The sequence below is a fragment of the Sus scrofa genome, chromosome 9 (genome assembly GCF_054392235.1).
Source record: "Sus scrofa isolate SSC_HxYL_T2T_F1_AM1 chromosome 9, Sscrofa_HxYL_maternal_Yorkshire_Landrace_v2.0, whole genome shotgun sequence".
Lineage (NCBI taxonomy): Eukaryota > Metazoa > Chordata > Mammalia > Artiodactyla > Suidae > Sus > Sus scrofa.
In genome coordinates this window covers 10,021,536-10,033,637 of record NC_139391.1, presented here as the reverse complement: position 1 = coordinate 10,033,637, position 12,102 = coordinate 10,021,536, and positions in this window count along the sequence as shown.

The following is a 12,102-nucleotide window of genomic DNA, read 5'->3' as shown; positions in this document are numbered from 1 at the left end:
AAAGGAGAAGTGGCTGTTCTCATGAACACATGCAGGTGGGAACACGTGCTAAACTTCCGCACGTGTTTATTTCCTATCTGCCAGTTCCGTTCTAGGTACATTGCATGTGTGGATTTATTGAAGCTTCACAACAACCCTTTGGAGTAAGTACTAATCAGTCCCATTTTATTTATTTATTTATTTTTTGGTCTTTTTGCCTTTCCTAGGGCCGCTCCCGCGGCATATGGAGGTTCCCAGGCTAGGGGTCTAATCAGAGCTGTAGCCACCAGCCTATGCCAGAGCCACAGCAACGTGGGATCCGAGTCACGTCTGCGACCTAGACCACAGCTCACGGCAACGCCAGGTCCTTAATCCACTGAGCAAGGCCAGGGATCGAACCCACAACCTCGTGGTTCCTAGTCGGATTTGTTAACCACTGCGCCACCAAGGGAACTCCTAATCAGTCCCATTTTACAGTTGAAATGGAGGCACGAAGGTTTGAAAAGCTCGATTCCCTGCCTCTGCAGTCAGGCACACTCAGGGCACTTGAAAAATATATTGTGAGAGCCAGTAGTACATGTCATGTAACCCAGATAACTGTTGTCATTATTCATCCCTTCATTCATTTCTTCACTCATTCAATGCGTTTATCACATACGTGCTCTCTGCCAAGACTGGTGTAGTACTGGGGGTACATTGGTGAGGAGAAATCAGACCCGGTTCCTGCCATTCTGGAGCTTTTGTGGTTCAAGGTCAAATTAAGAAGAGGAAATACCATCCGTGAAGGAAGAGGCCAGAGGCCGATGTGAATTTAGCATTGACCTTGAGCTTTACACTGTATATGCATCTTGTTATTTAACTTTCATAACCCTAGAGGTATGAGGTCTCAACAACCTTGAAATATGGCTGAAGAAACAGAGGCTTAGAGAGAAAGAGCTGCGACTGGAATCTGAATTAGTCTGATGACAAAGGCCTTGCTGATTCTAATTCACCTGGGCCTGGATGGGAGGGAGGGGTGGGAGTGCCAAGAGGGAAGGAGAGAGAGAGAGTAAGAACCTGAACCAGACATTTTTTTCCTTTTTAGGGCCACACCTGTGGCACATGGAACTTCCCAGGCGAAGGGTTGACTCGGAGCCAGAGCTGCCGGCCTATGCCACCACCACAGCCATGCCAGATCTGAGCCGCATCTGCAACCTATCCTGCAGCTTGGGGCAACACCAGATCCTTAACCCACTAAGGGAGGCCAGAGAGCGAACCTCCGTCTTCATGGATATTGGTCAGATTCTTAACCCGCTAAGCCAAAATGGGAGCTCCTGAACCCAGATTTTTACCAACCCTTTTAGTCCTGTGTTGGGATGGTACAGTAGAGGACTGGGCAGGAAGGAAAGCCTGAATCTGAGTTTCCAACACTGCCGTTGGGCAATCACAGAATTCATCAAGGTTGTCACGTCTTGCCTACATGGTATTGGGAAAGAGGCTCAGACCTGAAATAAACTTGGAGGAATTTGAACCCAGGCAGTTATCCCAGGGTGACCTCTAGCAGGCCAACTCCCCTTGGGTCTGGAGGCTTGTTCTTTACGGTATTTTGCACACTCTGTATCCCACACTTTCCCTCTGGCCTGTCTAAGCCTCAGTATTATACTAGGCACCAATGACGAAGAAATAGCTTGGCCATTCTGAGAGCACTCCATTGGGACATTTCAACAAAGATATCACATTCATTGGCACATGGCCATACCACCCAAAGCAATCTACAGATTCAGTGCAATCTCTATCAAATTACCCATGACATTCTTCACAGAACTAGAACAAACAATCCAAAAATTTATATGGAACCATAAAAGACCCAGAATTGCCAAAGCAATCCTGAGGAGCAAAAACCAAGCAGGAGGCATTATTCTCCCAGACTTTAGACAATATTACAAAGCTACAGTAATCGCGACAGTGTGGTCCTGGTACCAAAACAGACATACAGGCCAATGGAACAGAATAGAGAACCAGAAATAAACCCAGACAGTGATGGTCCATTAATCTCTGACAAAGGAGGCAAGAATATAAAATGCGAAAAAGTCTTTTCAGCAAGTGGTCCTGGGAAAACTGGACAGCTGCATGCAAATCAATGAAACTAGAACACACCCTCACACCGTGCATAGAAATAAACTCAAAATGACTTAAAGACTTAAACATAAGACAAGACACCATCGAACTCCTAGAAGAGAACATAGGCAAGACATTCTCTGACATCACCCGTGCAAATGTTTTCTTAGGGCGGTCTCCAAGGCAACAGAAATAAAAGCAAAACTAAACCAATGGGACCTAATCAAACTGACAAGCTTTTGCACGACAAAGGAAAACACAGAAAAGAGACAACCTACGGAATGGGAGAAAATAGTTTCAAATGATGCAACTGACAAAGGCGTAATCTCTGAAATATACAAACAACTTACACAACTCAAGGGCAAAAAAAAAAAAAAAAAAAACAACCCAATTGAAAAATGGGCGGAAGGCCTGAATAGACATTTCTCCAAAGAAGGTGTACAGATGGCCAATGGGCACATGAAAAAATGCTCAACATCACTAATTATTAGAGAAATGCAAATCAAAACTATCATGAGGTTTACTACCGCTCACCTCTCAGAATGCCCATCATTAACAAGTCCACAAATAACAAATGCTGGAGAGGGTGTGGAGAAAATGGAACCCCCCTACACTGTTGGTGGGAATGTAAATTGGTGCAACCATTATGGAAAACAGTATGGAGGTACCTCAGGAAACTAAATATAGAACTACCATATGACTCAGAAATCCCACTGCTGGACATATATGTGGACAAAACTTTCCTTGAAAAAAATACATGCACCCTTATGTTCATTGCAGCACTATTCCCAATAGCCAAGACATGGAAGCAACCTAAACGTCCATCAACAGATGAATGGATTAAGAAGATGTGGTATCTACACTCAATGGAATACTACTCAGCCATCAAAAAGAACAAAAATAATTCACTTGCAACAACATGGATGGAACTAGAGACTCTCAGTGTAAGTGAAGCAAAGTAAATAGGAAAGAGAAAGACAAATACCATATGATATCACTTATATCTGGAATCTAATATAAGGCACAAATGAACCTTTCTACAAAAAAGGAACAAACTCATGGACTTGCAGAACAGACTTGTGGTTGCCAAGAGGGAGGGGAAGGGAGTGGGATGGACTGGGAATCTGGGGTAAACAGATGCAAACTATTGCTTTTGGAATGGATAAGCAATGAGATCCTGCTGTACAGCACAGGGAACTGTATCTAGTCACTTGGGATGAAACATGATGGAGGATAATGTGAGGAAAAGACTATACATAGGAGTTCCTGTTGTGGCGCAGCAGAAACGAATCTGAGTAGGAACCTTGAGGTTTTGGGTTTGATCTCTGGCCTTGCTCAGTGGGTTAAGGATACGGCGTTGCCATGAGCTTTGGTGTAGGTCGCAGGCGCAGCTCAGATCCTGTGTTGCTGTGGCTGTGCTGTAGGACAGCAGCTACAGCTCGGATTGAACCCCTAGCCTGGGAAACTCCATATGCGGCTGGTGTGGCCCTAAAATGCAACAATAACAAAAAAGAATGTACATATATATATATGACTGTCACTTTGCTGTACAGCGGAAATTGGCAGAACAATGTAAATCAACTATAATAGAAAAGTAAAAACCAAATTTATTTGCACAAAGTTTTTCATAACTTCTTATCTTTTTAATATCTGTAGGAGCTGTCATGCTTTTTCACTCTTGATATTGATAATTTGTGTCTTCATTCTTTTTCTCTTGACCAGTTTGAGTAGGGGTTTATCAGTTTTGTTTTTCTAATAACAATTTTTGGTTTCAATGATTTTCTCTGTTTTCAATGTTATTTATTTCTGCTCTTTTTTTTTTTTTTTTTTTTTAACTTTGTATGGATGCACCCGCAGCATTTGGGGATTCCCAGGCTAGAGGTCAGATCAAAGCTGTGGCTATCTGCCTACACCTCAGCCGCAGCAACGCCAGATCTGAGCCATGCCTGCGACCTACACCACAGCTCACAGCAATGCCAGATCCTTAACCCACTGAGCAAGGCCAGGGATCAAACCTGCAACCTCATGGTTCCTAGTCGGATTCGTTAACCACTGAGCCACGACGGGAACTCCCCTCCATTTTGTTTAGAAAACAAATTTTATGTGGTTTCAATTCTTTTAAATTTGTTGAGGTTTATTTCAAGGACGGAATACAGTTAATATGATTTATCTTGGCAAATGTATGTATTATATATATTAAAATATATGTATTTATATATCTTTCAAATCTTAAATGTGCATTTGAAAAAAGTGTTTATTCTGCTGATGTTATGTACAGTATTCTGTAAATACTAGTTAGATCAGGTCTTTTGACATTGCTATTTGTGTCTTCTATATTCTTGTGACTTTTCTGGCTACTCGTGCTATCAATTATGAAATGGAGAGAGGAAATTTGAAATCTCCAACTATAGTTTTGCATTTATCTATTTTTCCTTTTCAATTCTATCAATTCAATTCTATCAGTTCTTTTTTTCTTTCTTTCTTTTTTTTTTTTTTTTTGGTCTTTTTGTCTTCTTAGGGCCACAACCACGGCATATGGAGGTTCCCAGGCTAGGGGTCCAATCAGAGCTGTAGTCGCCGGTCCATGCCACAGCCACAGCCACAGCAACACCAGATCTGAGCCGCGTCTGCGATCTACACCACAGCTCATGGTACTGCCAGATGCTTAACCCACTGAGCAAGGCCAGGGATCGAACCCAAATCCTCATGGATGCTAGTTGGGTTCATTAACTGCTGAGCTATCAGGTTTTGCTGAACTATTACAGGCTTAGTGTTATTACGTTTCTTGATAAACTGGCTCCTTTATCATTATATAACATCTCTCCCATTTCCTAGTAAATTCCTGTTGTTAAATCTACTTTGTCTGATAAAACAACCCTGATCCACTTACCTTAACTTCCTTTTGATTAATGCTTGATTGGGGTTTGCATGGTGTAATTTTTTCCATCCCTTTTTTAACCTTCGTATGTTTTTATATTTAAAGTTCTCGTAGACAGCGTGTTGTTGAGTCTTCTTTTCTTTTTAAATTTAGATCCCCTTTTCCTCCTTTTATGCCTCATTTGGGATTAACTAAGTATTTCATTATGATTCCATTTTCTTATACGACTTGCTTATTGATGATACCTTTTGGAAAAAATTTTAGGGGTTGTTCCAGGACTTTAATAAATATCTCCTATTTTTTGGTGAAATGCCAATCCCTAGGTGTAGAAAAATAGAAGAAGTTATGGTCAACAGAATGTATGCCTGCAAGTTGGCATGCCTCCTTTTCTCTCGGACAGTTAGTCTATTGGGGTCAGTCTAGTCAGGAGTTGAGCTGGGTGTGGGTCTTGTTGCTTCTTTCATTGTCTTGGAGGCGCCGTAAGTTTCAGATATTTCCAGGGGTTGACTGATGTTTGCTTGTGCCTAGCGTGGAGTCTAGAATATCGGAGCGTTCTTCTTTGCCCCCTCATCCCTTCCTTCCTCCCTCCCTCTGACTGCTGTCTTTCCTTCCTTCTTTTCTTTCTTCTCTCTCTCTGTCTAGCTTTATTGATGTATAATTCACGTACCATGAGATTCACTATTTAAAGTGTACAACTCAGTGGATTTTAGTTTATTCACAGAGGTGGGCAACTGTCACCCCAGTCAGTTTTAGAACATTTTGCATTCCCTCAAAAAAGCAAAAACTGGAGTGCCCTTGTGGTGCAGTGGGGCTCTGATCTGGCATCGCCACTGCAGTGGCTCAGGTTGCTGCTATAGTGCAGGTTCAGACCCTGGCCTGGGAGCTTCCACATGCCATGGGTGTAGTGCAACCAAAAACCAAAACCAAAACCAAAAGCAAAAGCAAAACAAAGCCCCTGTAGTTGCTTGGGTAGCTTGAGGGAAGCTAGACCAGGTATAGGGTCTCTGTTCCTGTTTGTAGGATGATGAACTTCTGGAACTAGGAAGGGTGTTGGTTGTGCAACATTGTGCGTGTTCTTTTTTTTTTTTTTTTTTTTTTTTTTGTCTTTTGTTGTTGTTGTTGCTGTTTCTTGGGCCGCTCCCGCGGCATATGGAGGTTCCCAGGCTAGGGGTTGAATCGGAGCTGTAGCCACCGGCCTACGCCAGAGCCACAGCAACGCGGGATCCGAGCCGCGTCTGCAACCTACACCACAGCTCACGGCAACGCCGGATCGTTAACCCACTGAGCAAGGGCAGGGACTGAACCCGCAACCTCATGGTTCCTAGTCGGATTCGTTAACCACTGCGCCACGACGGGAACTCCTGTGCGTGTTCTTAATGCCACTGAATTCTGCATCTTAAAATGGTCACAACGGTAAGTTCCATGTTACATGTATTTAACAATTAACGTTTTTTAAGGAACCCCATACCAGAGTTCCCATTGTGGCTCAATGGTAACAAACCTGACTGGTATCCATGAGGACATGGGTTCGATCACTGGCCTCACTCAGTGGATTAAGGATCCGGCATTGCCATGAGCTGTGGTGTAGGTCACAGGTGCAGCTTGGATCCGTCATTGCCGTGGCTGTGGCATAGATCGCAGCTGCAGCTCCGATTCCAGGGGAAGGGGTTTTCTGTCCTCTCAATGAGAACAGTGGGTCTTGGTCTGTGTCCTGGGGTGGTGAGACTGGGTAGAGCTGGGCTGGATCCCAGGGTCCAGATTTCCTGTGCAGTGCTCTTCCTCGGGCCAGGCCGTGGGGTGCCATCTCCCCTGCAGGTCTGTAGCAACCTGTGGCTCCCTCCATGGGAGGGGGGTGAGATCTGTGGAAGCAGAGGCCTGGGGAGCAGAAGGCTGCATGGCCGGTAGACGGGGCCCTCTTTCTCTGGACCAGCTGGGAGCCTCCAGTGCAGGGAGAGCATGGCCTCCATCACTGCTTCCTGGCCCCCTTGGCCCGACGGGTCAGGAGAGTTTTACTGAATCAAGAAATGAAAAAAATTCGCTTTGATTTTGTTCAAACTTATTGTATCCTGCCCCTTCAGAGCCAGAATCGAGCCTCGAGTGGCTCCTGTCTTAGCCCAAGCACAGTGCCAGGCACACGGGCAACCCACCAAGCTCAATTCTTGCACTGATTCTAAATTTTATTTTATTTTATCCTTTGTTTTTTAACTTTCCATTTGCCTGTGGCATATAGAAGTTCCCAGGCTAGGGGTCCAATCGGAGCCGTAGCTGCCAGCCTATGCCACAGTCACAGCAACATGAGATCTGAATGGCACCTGTGACCTACACCACAGCTCACCGCAGTGCCAGATCCCCAGCCTACTGAGAGAGGCCTCGGACTGAACCCACATCTTCATGGTTACTAGTCAGGTTCATTACCGCTGAGTGACAGTGGGAACTCCCTTGCCCACATTCTTAAAAAAAGACATGGGGTGGGGGTAATGAGGAATGTTTATTTAATGGGTACAAAGTTTCCGTTTTTCCAGATGAAAAGTGTCCTGTAACTGGATGGTGGTGACAGCGGCACCAGTGTGAAGGGAATGAACGCCGCTGAGCTGTACTTTAAAATAGATTAGATGGCAAATGTTGTTAGTTACATTTTACCGTATTTTTATAATTGAAAAGAAAACTGACAAAATAACTGCATTTTTTAACCTGAAGACACAAAACAGGTTAAGCCTGCATTATTTCTATTCACTTTAGCAAAAGGAAAGGAAATGCAATTTGCCTGTGCCCTACAGCAGCAGACCCCATTAGGGACACACACACACACACACACACACACACACACACAATCCCCACCTGACTAGCCCCCCATCCTGAGAACCCCCTGTGCCCCGGCCCAGCCTGCAGCTCCTGGGGAAACTGTTTCTTCTTTGTAAAGCCCAGGAGGCAATAGAGGTGGGGTTGTGGGACTGAAAGGTGGGAAACCCTTTAAACACTCCCTCCACCAGTGTGTCCTTTGCGGAAAGTTCTCTGGTTTTACAAAGCAAAGGACGTGTGGCAAGTCAGCAAGACCACGTGGCCAAGCCAGTTACACAGCCCTGTCATGGTCCAGCACACGAGCAAAAATAGCCCGCAGCCCCCAGAGCTGACTGTGCGCCGGGCGTGCCAAGCGCTGTGTGTGAGTTATCCCGGGCATCCTCACCAGCCCTGGGGCCGGTGCGCAGGCACCTCCAGGGACAGACAGGAAATGACGGTGCTGAGGGGTGAGCAGCTGGTTCCTTCAGTGGGACTCACGCACGTGGCTGGGCGGCTTGAGTCTTGCCTTCTGAATGTCCTGTTCGCTGCGCACCGTGGTTGGCCTTCAGAGACGGGGACCCTGAGGCCCTCAGAGAGCCAGGTTCTCCCTGGAGCTACTCAGCCAGGCGATGGCAGAGTTGCCACAGGGATCGGGAATCCTGTTTCCAGGACTCCGCCCCGTGGCTCAGCAGAAACAGACCCGAAGAGTGTCCATGGGGACACGGCTTTGCTCCCTGGCCTCAGGGGTCCGTGGGTTGAGGATGCAGCATTGCCAGGAGCTAGGTCACAGACCCAGCTCGGATGCCCCATTGCCGTGGCTGTGGTGTAGGCCGGCAGCTGCAGCTCCGATTCCACGTGTAGCCTGGGAATTCCCACATGCCCCAGGTGCGGCCTGAAAAACAGAAAAAAAGAAGGCCATTCTCCAGATTGGTGCCTTTTCTACCATAGGAGGCCGCCTCTGAGGAAGGGGAAGTCAAGATTTTGAAGCTGGACCCCCATCAGCCTCGCAGTTACACCCCCTTGAAGGCAGAGTGGGGAGGGGTGTGGGCAAAGCCCCTCTTGCCCGGGGACCCCACCTGGAAAGATGACTCTTTTCCTGCTTCCTGAGCCCGAGTGCGTCATCCTCCAAGGCGACAAGATGGGTTAAGGGGACACGCTCAGGAGTGGGAGCCCCCACGGGATCAGGAAGCTCCCTAACCCAGGGCTGGGGTGGGTGCTGCAGGGAGGCCTGGGGCCCACAGTAAAGACGCGGCTGTGGAGGTCCAGAAGGGGGGCTGCAGCAGGGCAGGGGGATGCAGGAGGCTGGGGGAGGCTCTGGAGGCACCAGTCCCCTTCTGGGCCCATCACGCTGTCTGTTCAGCGGGGTTGTGGGGAGATACTTGGGATCAGAGGTCCGTAAGCCCAGCTCCCTGTTTGAGGTCAGGCTCCCTAGGAGCAGACCCTGACGAAGGAGCCCCAGTGAGCCTTGTTTGTCAGGAAATGCCCACGGGAGAACCTGGAGAAGGATTTGGGGGAGAAGAAGAGGAGGAGGAGGCAGTCAGCAGGGTATGATCCGACCAGGAGCAGGCTCAGCCCTTCCTGCAATTCAGGACAGAAAAGAGATTCCCCGAATGTGCTACTGCCTAGAGCAAGGAGCTGGGCTTTCCCAGTCTGTCCTGTCTGAGGGCTCCTGGGTGCAGAGGGGCGTTAGGGGGGTATAGACTCAGGGTTCCTAGGAAAGTCGTCAGTAGCACCAGGAAGCCCAGGGCAGGGGCCGGGACAGGAGTGAGATGCAAAGGTTGGCAGAAGCACAGAGCCAGGTGCAGAGCCGTGGAGACAGCAATCTGGAGGCGCGCTGATGTGCCCCCTGCTCCACCCTCAGGCTTCATCCCAGTGTTTCAGGATTCAGGCCTTTCCCAGCAGCGCTGGACGGACAGGAGACGGGATGACGACGGTGCTGATGGTCTGGGACCTGAAGCCGGAGGGGAGTGAGCTTTGGAGAGAGATTGGAGGGCAGAGGGTCAGGGCAGATGTCACCGTGTGGCAGCCCTGGGGGGCGGGACTCCTCCAGCTTCTCGCCTCCTGCTCTGCACGTGCAGGGAGTCACGCATGCAGCCGTGCACACTCAGACCCACGAGCCAGCAACACACAGGCATGTGCGGGCTCTATACAAGCACATATAGACACGTGGACACGCGTGCAGACACATATGCGTGGACTGTCGCAATCGGTGGCACAGGCTTATTGCTGGCTCAGGACTGAGGCAGGGCCAGCCAAGTCCCTTTGAATCCTGGCCCTCAGGGGAGGGAGAGGTTGGGGGTTGGGCAGGGCCCAGGGCCAGGCTGATTGCAGCTCCCACCAAACAGCGACCTTTGACTTGAATGGCCCAGGTTGCAAGTCCCAGAGTCCAGGCTGGTCTCTCTGGTGTCGCCTGGGCGGCACTGATTTATCGTCTGGACATCAGCTGCCACCTGCCTGGTTCGTGTCCACACAGCTCCCGTGCCACATCTGACCCAGCCCTCGTCCATCGAGAGCCAGGATCCCAGGCCTCAACGTGCAGACAAGGATCTGCTCCGGGGACAGAAGGAAATTCGGCTCCTGACATGCAGCCCAGCCCCTGACGTGTGGCCTGCTTCCCCCCCAGATGGCAGGAGCACCGCCACTAAGAACACGGCCCACCAGGGCAGAATCAGACATTACAGCTCTCAGTGTCTCCTACACTCCTGTGCACTGAGGGAGGCCCAGGCATTTAAAAAGCTTGGTCTGAGTTCCCTGGAAGCTTAGCGGGCTAAGGACCTGATGTTGTCACTGCTACGGTTGTGACTGTGGCTGTGTTGCAGGTTCAAACCTTGGCCCCGAAATTTCCTCATGCCTTCCTTTGGCTAATCCATCCATCCACCCGTCAGTCAAAACAGAAGCTTGGTCGGTGCTGGGCTGGGCTGAAGCAGGGGACTGTTAAAGCCCAGAGGCAGACAGCCCAGCCGGGATGGGGTCAGGGGGAGGATGTGTGAAATGACAAGAGGCACTGCACTGGGGTGAAAGGACTTTCAGGCAGAGGGAACAGGTTGTGCAAAATCTGGGCTGAGGGGAGGTCGGAGGCCCGAGGGAACTGGAAGCAGCTCAGCAGGGCTGGGGGAGGGGAGGGAGTGGCTGCAGGCAGGCAGGGCCCACCCTGGGATTGGGGGGGGTAGGCTGGCCAAGGCATCTAGAGGGCAGCAAGAATCCACTGGGCACTTTGACCAGGGGCTGGGTGCCGTTAGGCTGCCCTGCAGGTCCTCCTGGCTCCAGGGAGCTGGGCCTCTGGGGATGGCTTCCAACTGATCTGGGTGGGACATAGGGCCACTGATGCGTGGTGGCTGGCAGAGGCTTTACAGGCCAGGAAGCAAACGAAGGACTTTATGTGGGTTCTTATAAAACAGGAGAGGAAGGAACTGTCCTCAAAGGTATAAATGTCAAAATTCAAAGTAAGGAGTGCCCTTCATGGAGCAGTGGAAACAAATCTGACTAGGAACCATGAGGTTGGGGCTTCGATCCCTGGCCTTGCTCCTTGGGTTAAGGATGCGGAAATCCTGGGAGCTGTGTTGTAGGTCACAGATTTAGGGCTCGGATCTTATGTTGCTCTGGCTGTGGTGTAGGCCGGTGGCTACAGCTCCGATTCGACCCCTAGTCTGGGAAACTCCATATTGCCGCGGGTATGGCCCTAAAAAGCAAAAAACAGACAAAGAAACAAACAAAACAAAGTGAATAATTGAGTTTAGTTTTTGGTACTACGGGTTCCCCAGTGAGAAGAAAGGAGGTTGGGGGGCTGACTTTTCACCCAGCTGGGGCTGAGTTGGTCATCCAATAATGGCCAGTGGTCATCTGTCCAAGTCGCTCTTAGCTCACAGGTGGTTCAGACCCAGACGATGGTTTGCTGCCCCTGGTCTGGACCAGTGGGATTGGGTGGAAGAACGTGCGGAGCAAGGAGGTGCTCCCCTCCCCCTCTCAATAGACCTCCACCAGCCCGCCAGTCCCTTGAGAGCAGGTACCACCTCCAGTCTGGTGCTAGAGGATGCTCGTTACTGTAGGGGACCGAGATCCTTTAGCCAATAGGAAGACGCCATGGAAGGGAAGTCTCTAATCATACCATCTCATGGTTACACGGATCGGAACTGTTCCTCTCCACTCCTCTCCCAGGGCAGGACTAAGGTATCTGAGTTTCTTGGGGATGCAAAATATTCCAGGTCTGGAAAGTGCCTCAAAAGTTGCTGACAGCCTGGGATCTGAATGGAAGTCTCAGGACTCGCAGCTGGAGGATTTTCCCTACACCATCTTGCTTGTCGCCATGGACCCTGGCTAACGTGGAAGGTAGGAGTACATGGAGAAGGCGTAGGGTCAGGACTCCTCTGCCC